The sequence below is a fragment of the Propithecus coquereli genome, unplaced genomic scaffold (genome assembly GCF_000956105.1).
Source record: "Propithecus coquereli isolate 6110/MARCELLA unplaced genomic scaffold, Pcoq_1.0 Scaffold18, whole genome shotgun sequence".
NCBI classification, from domain to species: Eukaryota; Metazoa; Chordata; class Mammalia; order Primates; family Indriidae; genus Propithecus; species Propithecus coquereli.
The window spans coordinates 11,726,866-11,736,149 of NW_012142745.1; positions in this window are offsets into that span (position 1 = coordinate 11,726,866).

Consider the following 9,284-nt stretch of genomic DNA (forward strand, 5'->3'; position numbering starts at 1 on the left):
AAGATGAATAGATGAATGGATCTTTCCTCAAGGGCTGTGTTTATTCTCATTGATTCTAGAATCTTGAGAAGCTCGTATGATTCAGTGGATTTGGGGCATCCGGTAGAGGTGGGCTGGGAGGAGGATATTTTGAGACAGGAGCCTTTGCCCCAGCCCCACCCCATTTCATATACTGTAGGGCTCCCTTCATCTCAGGTCTAAGTCCTCAAGTTCTGACACTTGTTCTGGCTGAGTCACGTGGCCCCAGCCTCCAGGTGCCCGGGTAGGGTAAGACAGCTGCATGGTGGGCAGTGGCAGGCAGCATGGCATGGCCAGAAAGGCCCCTCCGTATTTATCTGACTTAGTCCCACAGAACCCAGTAAGAATGTGTTCCTGAGGACCAGGGCCGACTTTAAACACAAGGGATAGAACTAATCCTCTCCCTCTATTCCTTAGCACACTTTGAAGCATTTCTCCTTTAAAAACCACCCCTTGGGCCCTTGACAGCTTATGTTTTGGGAGGATTCACAGCAGTTCTTAATACCCCAGTGCTGCTAGGAGAGACCCTCTTTCAACTGTAAGCAACTAAACACAGATGCATTTCCCACCTTAGCAGACAGCAGGGGACTGAGCAAACGGGAATGGGGTGGGGGCGTTTCACACAGGATGAACGTGTCAAGAGCATGAAATTGCTTCTTGGTGCAATGGAGCCTCCTCGGCTAGGCAACAGCATGCCTCTACCGAGCGCCCGGGGCCAAAGGAGGCCGAGGCCAGGAAAGAGTGAGCATGCAGGGAAGGTAGTGAGATAAAGGAGCGGCCAAGACGGATTTAGTCTACGTCCTGTCCTGCCTGAGGCTGCCGTGCTATGAACACTAAGTCTGAGATCCCTGTGCTCAGAAGTTCTGATGTGAGCAAGGCACTGAGATTTAAAACAACTTAGTACCCTTTACCCTTCTGAAGTGGTTCTTAATGCACTGGGAAAATGATACTTAACCAATCTGTCTTCCAGTCCACTTTGGGGACTTTAGTCCCTCAGGACACCTTCCCCACTCCCCGCCCAGGCTGAATTCATTCTGATTGGTGGGTGACCTTGCCTTATTAGATATAAAATAGTTTGAATATCACTGCTAGGATACCTAAAATTGCTGCAGTAAATAGCTATAATTCTGTACTGTACGTTTAGACATTTAAGTTTACTGAGTCAAACCATTTGCTGCAAATGCACACTTTTTGGGTGTCTGCTACATGTAAGCCTTCTTACATGTGAGCTACATGTAAGCTACATGTGAGCTCTACGTGGCAGTCCTGGGGGAATGCAGGAGAGGGCTGTCATCCCCGCACAGACACACTGCACCCCACAAACGCCCAGATGCCTGCTCGCATGGCTCAGTCTATGGTTTCTCATGGAGAGAGAAACAGGAAGAGAAGACAAAAGGTGAATACCATGATGGAGAGGCCCCTGGGACCGATGTCTTGGGGTCTGACGGATGACTAAAGGCTTTGGAGGGTGGTGGGTGGCTGCATGGCAGAGGGTTTGTAGTGTGTGGCAGAGTCTGCAGGCGGTAGCACTTGAAGTGGCAGCAGAAAACAGGTCACACAACTTGGGTAGAGCCTCCTAATGCCTGGGGCTTTTGGGAACAAGAACCTCTTTCAAGTTTCTGACAATGGATAATATCTTTGCAGTGAAGCCTCTCTTCTGTCCTGAATTCTTTGTTTTCTCTAAAATGCACAAGTTATCCCTGGATGATTCCTATGAAATGGACTCAGTTGGGAATAGCATAAAATGAAGGCAGCAGATGGAAAGAATTTTTAAAAGCCAAAGCAAAAAAATGCTGATGTGCTCAATATTTTTCATGCTATTTATCCATTGAGAGCCTGTCTCACTACTCCGTGGGTCCTCAGGGCCCATCTCAGGGGCCCTTCAAGAGTAGGCTCTCCTTGTTGAATGGATAATTGAGCGAATCTACGAAGCATAAAGGCCCCTATTCTAGGAATTAGCGGGCTTTGGCTTTCAACTTGCCTCACCACTTGGATGATGAAATTGGCCTTTCCTCTGCTCTAGCTATAAACACGCATTTATGTCATTCATTTCAACATACCTGGTGGTTGAAGCAAGCAGCACTCTCCTTGTTCCTGATCTGCATCTGTGGGGCTGGGGGAGCAGTAGGGAGATGGGCTGGAACAGAAGCCAGGCACATAGAGACCGTCTCTGTTTTTAGGATATCTATACTCCGAAGGTCAAGCAGGACCAGAGTTTTCAGCAACTCTTTCTCCTCCTTTCCGCACTGACTTCTCCCCACCCATCCCTGGGGCCCACCGTGTTCATTCTCATAGGCCTGGGTGGCAAACTAATTCCAGACCAATGTTCAAACTGTTAAAGGACCACTCTTGGGAGTGTTGACATTTTGAAAGTTAACTTATCAGAGAATCTGAGGGTTGAAAAAGATGTTGGAGATCATCCAAGCCCAGGGTCAGGAATTGGGCCAAATCCAGCTTGATACTCATTTTTGGGAAATAAAGTTTTAATGGAATACAATACCCATTCACTTACATGTTGTCTATAGCTGCTCTTGCACCACAATGGCAGAGTTGAGTAGTAGCAATCGAGACCACATGGCCTGCAAAGCTGAAATAGTGATTATTTGCTCCTTCCAGACAAAGTTTGCTAACACCTGATCCAATCTAACCTTGTTTGCCTCCCTGACAAGTGATCGTCCAATTGAACACCTTCTGTAACATTTCCTAATTAATACTCAGCTCTTTAATGTTAGAGGGTTTATTCTTATGTTAAGTTGCATTCGCTTTCTTGTTTTTCTTTTTTCTACCACTTTGTTGGAAAATTAAAAAGTCAAATAATTCCAAAGAGCTCATTTTTTTTTTTTTTTTGTGAGTCAGGGTCTCACTCTTTTTCCCTGGCTAGAGTGCAGTGGCATCATCATAGCTCACTGTAGCCTCAAACTCCCAGGCTCAAGTGATCCTTCTGCTTCCACCTCCCGAGTAGCTGGGATTACAGGTCTGCACCACCATGCCTGGCTAATTTTTCTATTTTTTTGTGGAGATGGGGTCTCAATCTTGCTCAGACTGGTCTCAAACTCCTGGCTTCAATCGATGCTCCCACCGCAGCCTCCCAGAGTGCTAGGATCACAGGCATGAGCCACCTTGCCTGACCCCAAAGAGCAAATTTCTAATGGTGGAATTATAAACACCTTTACAGATTGGTGGAAGGGATAGTTGGCAAGAAGGAAAGGAAGTAGCTTCCTTTCAAAACACGTGATGTAGGTAGTTGCCTCCTTTCTTCCCACTTTCAAGCTGCACACTAGTTCTGAAAATTTGGAGATTCAGCTTTGTTCTAGGCAGAGCCAAATCAGCCTTTGAGGTGGAATTAACCACACACCAGCATTCCCTTTTCAGCCCTTTGAAAGTGGTCAGCTCATAACATCATTGTCTGAGATCCACACACATAGTGTGGATTTCAGATGTCTCTCCTAGAAAAAGAGAAATAATAAAAGAGAAATAATTATGCAAGGGAATAAAAGAGTTTGAGATTTTGTAATTTCAGGGTTTCACTTGGATACTATTCCCTTTACTATTGCTGTATGACAAATCACCCCAAAACTTAGAAGCTTAAAATAACCATTTAATTTTGCTCATGATTTAGTGGGTCAGGAACTTGGGAAGGGCTCAGCGGGGCAGGTCTGGTTTGAGGTTTCTCATGTGGATACAGTTAGATGTCAGCTGAGTTGGACCTGCAAGATGGTGCACTGCCATGGCTGGCAGCAGATACTGTCTGTCAGCTGGGATGTTCACTGGAGTGCCCACACATGGCCACTCCAGCATGGCAGCCTCAGTGTCACTGGACTACTTACATGGCAAGTGCAAGTGTTCCAGAACATGGTGGAAGCATTCCCAATTGGTTGAAGCAGTCACTAGTCCACCCAGATTCAAGGCGGAGGGGACATGGATGTCAGGAATGGCAAAGTCACATTGTAGAAGATCAGGTGGGATGGGAAATATCATGATAACCATCTTTGGAAAATGTAATCTGCCACAGGTATTGTCCTGAAATTGTATTTCCTGCTTTTTCAGTAGCCTTGGCACACCCAAAATATTATCCGAGTGGGAAAACTTTAAAAGAAGTTTTCTTCACTTTATACTCCTTAGTCCTTTTCTTCTCAATTGCTTCTTGTCCTCCATGCATGGCAGTGGTACAAATGAACTAGCCAGCACTCCCTGGATTGCCTATTATATTAGTTTTGGACATTAATGGTAGTGCCATTGGTTCTACTGTACTGTGATACTAAATTTCTGACTTGGTACAATAATTTTCTCTAGTGTATGTTGCTCAACAGTTTTTTTTTCCCCTGATGTTTATATCAGGGTTGGATGACAATAGAGGGCAATTGGTCACTCTCTGAGAAGTCTTTCGGAAAATTTCCAGAAGGATGAGAGAACCCATTCCCCGCCCCTTCTAGGAAATTGTCCATTTGCTCTAAGAAGGCCTCTTGATGCTGGGATTCTACATAGCGTGGCCTATGCAATCTTGCCTTGCACAGCCCTGATTCGCTGCCATAGCAACACATCTGCCTTTCCTCCCTCTTTCCCTTTTCCTTGGCCTCAAGATTACCTTAGAGTTTTTGAATAGTTGTTTTGGGAAAAAACTTTTTATGCAAAATATATGAATAAACACATGAATCACATTTAAATATTTCTAACGTATACCAGTAATGCTAGTGCTTGGCAAGCTATTTTGAAGAAACAGGTAAGAGCCTGTGGGAGAAAAAGTAGATTGTTTATTGATAAGTATCTTATTCATCCTTTGTATATGAATATCTTAGTCCATCTTCTGCTATTGTAACCGAATACCACAGACTGGGTAATTTACAAGGAAAAGAGATTTTTTTGGCTGTAATTCTGGAGGCTGGGAAGTCCAAGGGCATGATGCCAGCATCTGCATGGCTGGCTGGTGAGGGCCTTCTCCTTGCATCATTCTATGGTGGAAAACATAAAGGCAAGTGATTGTGAAAGACAGAGACAGAGAGGACCAGACTTACCCTTTTTGTCAGGAGCCCACTCCCTAATCACTAACTCACTCCCCAGATAATGGCATTAATCCCTTCTTGAGGGCAGAAGCCCAATGACCTAATCACTTCTTAAAGATCCCACCTTTTAATACTATCACAATGACAATTAAATTTCAACATGAGCTTTGGAGAGGACAAACCATAGCAATGACTAAGCTGTTTTGTAACTTGATATAATTCAGGTCTGTATCAAAACTAAAGGGAGAACTTATCAAAGAAAAATTAAATTTGCAATATATATGAAGGCATTAGGCAATTGTGAGTGTGTGTACATGTGTGTGTGTTTATATATATAAAATTTACGTATGCTCATCCTGTGAATCTGTCACATGGCTTGTGAATCATTTCCATCCCCTCACTGTTGGGAACTTGCTGTGTGTTAGTGATGTGCCTGCTACGTCAGCCAGTCCACCTCTACCTGGTTTTCATCCACTAGTGTATCTTTCCTTAAAGCCATGTACGAATCCTTGCTGGTGTTCAGACAATCTAGGCGGCAGGTAGAAGATGTAGTTTGGGAGCCAAGTATCTAATTTTTCCATCCTGTAGTTGATGAGCCATTTTCTTATGCTATAAATGCACCCAAACTTTATTTGCATGAAAATCACCGCAAGTGTTTGTTAAAACACAGCTTCCTGAGCCCCACCCCTGAAGATTCTGATTCGGTAGGCTGGGGTGGGGCCCAGGAATCACTTGCCATCAGCACTTTGCCCAGCATTCTGCTGATATCAGCTGCCCCCCTAGGTTATGCCCCATTTATTTTAAGCCACCAGGGAGAGAGAGAAAGAGACCGGTGGAGACCTGAGGGGCAAAGACATAAATCTCCTTCTCTATGCCCTTCATTTAGTTGAGCATAAACCTGATTTCTTAGCCTAAAGGGCATCTGGCCAGGGGTGGAATTGGGCCAAAATATGCAGTTTATCAAAGAAGCCCTTCTCTTCCGTCCTCTCTCTGGTCTCCTGCTGAGCAGGCTTCCAGGCACCTGGGAAATGACCTGGCAACAAAAACAGCTGTTTCAGGGGTGCACCTAGGGAGATGAGAGGAGGTAGACGTCTCTTCCCCCAAGACTGGAGGGGAGAAGTTTCTTCCACCCTCCTGAGTTCAAGGCGGGGGGGATTAGGAACAAAATTAACAAAAATCCCAGTGGTGTCCAGAGCTGTGCTTTTCAGACTTTAATGTGCCTACATATCACCTGGGATCTTGTTAAAATTCGGAGTCTGATTCTGCAAGTCTGGAGTGGGGCTGGAGCTTCTGAGGTTCTAACTAGCCCCCAGGTGATTCTCCTGCTAGTCCTTGGACCACACTTTGAAAATTAAGGGGGGCAAATAAATACCAGAGTCTCACTGGAGGAAAGTGCCACGTTCATCCAAGAAGACATGCCCTCAATGGACTGTCAGACAAGGACGGGTAATTAAATAAGTTTTGGAGCTGAAGGTTTCCCCAGAAATGAGGCAGGTGAGGGATGTCAGAGGACCGAGGATGAGGAGAGCAAGCAAAGAGAAGCAGGATGAAGTGGGGAAAACAGTCTGGGGGAGGAAAAGGCTGGCTCGAAAAGAGGGATTTCTACCAGCTCCATCTGAAGGGCTCCTGATGGGCTGAGGGCACCACTCACCTGCAGATCCTTCTCTTAGGTAGGGATGCAAGATTTAGCAATTAAAAAATAAAGTGTCCAGTTAAATTTGAATTTCAGATAAACAATGAATACTTTTTAGTATAGGTATGCCCCAAATATTGCTTGGAACATACACGAAATAGTTACTATTTGTTCGTTATCTGAAATTCAAATTTAACAGAACATCATGTATTTTATTAAATCTGGCAACCCTATCCCTGACCCCATGTTCTATTCCCTCCTAATACTGAAGTGAGTGCCCATTGCCTGTGCTTCCAGAGTAACATGTGCATCTGTCCATTCTAGCACCTGTTACACGGTATTGAACAAAATCACTGCTTAATTGTGCTCCCTTCCCCCACCGATAGCTAATGATTGAGGCTTTTGAAAGTTGACTCATTATCATTGGAATACAGTGGTGAAATGCGCTTGATATTTGTACTTGCCTAGAATATGGCTGTGGTTGAGCATTGTGTTTACCTGCTTCAAAGTTTTTTTTTTTTTTTGTCTTAGACTTCTTTGTTTAAGGTATAACAATGGGTGAGAGCTTTTAGTCACATTTCCACTAAAGATAAAGTTATCAGGAAATGATATGCTTATCAGTGCTTTTCCCAGCCTATTGGTTGTTGGTCTTAAAACAGTAAGACTGGATAAATTTAAACATGATCACACTACTAAAGACGATACAAAAGAAAAAACACAAATTGCTTTTGCTTGATAGCAAAATATCTTTTCAGAGATTTCTCTGGGATTCCTTTCTGCACCCACCCAGGTCAGGTAGAGGCAGAGCAGGTACCCAGAATTGAGAAGAAGGTTCTGTGGAAAGATTCACACTGAGTCACTGGCATTCAAAGAGGAAAAAACTCAAACGGCATTTTTTTGGACATTTTTGTGCATTGCTACGCTCTGGCAAAGATGCTCATTGATATTCCGAATCCCATATCTCTTTTCAATTCAGTTAAACAATTCTTCAGATTGAATATAACAGAAGCCCTGGCCTGAGCACCTGAGGATGCAGAGACCTGAAAGGCCTCTCGATCTCAGGGAGGTGACAACCCAGTTAGTGGAGATTAGCTTGGTACATGACAGGCCCCCTGGGGATTCTTTTATTTCTCTCACTCCTTCCACACATCACACATTTTGCCATTAAATTTATTAGCAGTTGGAGCTCAAAAACTTACCATGAATCTGTCCACTGCTCCATCATCTTTGCCTGGATGTCAGCAATGGCTGCCAATCATCTCCTCACTTCCACTCTTGGCCCCCACAGTGGGCTGAATAACATCCCTTGGATACATCTGGTCCTATTTCCTGGAACCTGTGAATGTTGCCTTACTTGAGAAAAAGGTCTTTGCAGATGTGATTAAATCAAGACTCTTTAGATGGATTATCAAAGTGGGCACGAAATGCAATCACAATGTCCTTACAGGAGGGAGGTAGAGTGAGCTTTGACACAGAGAAGAGGAGGAGCCATGTGAAGACAGAGGCAGACATTGGAGGGATGCAGCCACAAGCCAGGGACGGCAGCAGCCACCAGACGCTGGAGGGGGCAGGAACAGATTCTCCCTTGGAGCCTCCAGAGCAAGTGTGTCCTTCCAACACCTGAATTGTGGTCCAGTGACATTGATTTCCTTCTTCTGGCCCCCAGAACCATGAGAGAATAAATTCGTGTTGTTTTAAGCCACCAAGCTTGTGACAATTTGGTACAGCAGCCTCAGGAAACTAAGACAGCTCCTCAATCCATTCTCCACAAAGAAGCCAGAGCGAACTTTTATGGGTGAAAATCAGACCATACCAATCACTTGCTTAAAACTTATTCATGATTATTGTCACAATTAAAATAAATCCAAAGTCTCAGAGAGACATTTGTTGGACAACTGGGAAATTTGACTATGGGCTGGTTATTAGAGGATGATGTGGAATTTTTGTTAGTTTTCTCCGATGTGGGAATGCGAGTGTAGTTTTGTAGGGGAAGGTCCCTATTCTTGGGAGATGCATGCTAAATATTTAGAAGTGAAGTATCATGATGTCTGCAACTTACTTTTAAGCAGTTCATGAGAAAAATCTGTATTTTTTGGAGTAACCTGGTTGGGTTGTTCCAGCTCAGAGTCCGTCCGTCAGATGTCGACTGGGGATGCAGTCATCTGAAGGCTTTCCTAGGGCCAGTGGACCACTTCCAAGGTGGCTCACTCTGTGGCTGGCCAGTTGCTGCTGGTAAGCTTGGTCCTGTCCACATAGGCCTCTCTATGGGATTGCTTGAGTGTCCTCACAACATGGAGCTGGCTTCCCCCAAAGCAAGTGTTATGGTTTGAATATTTTTCCCCTCCAGAGCCCATAGTGAAAATCCCCAGTGTGGCAGTATTGAAAGGTGAGGCCTTTAAGAGGTGATTGGGTCATGAGGGCTCTGCTCTCATGAATGGATTAATCTATTCATGGATTAATGGATCAATGGGTTCATGAATTAATGGGTTATCCTGGGAGTAGGATTGACAGTGTTATAAAAAGAAGAAGAGAGATATGAGCTAGCTTGCTGAGCCCCCTTACCAGGTGATGCTCTATAACACCTCAGGACTCTGCAGAGAGTCCCCACCAGCAACAAAGTGCTCACCAGATGT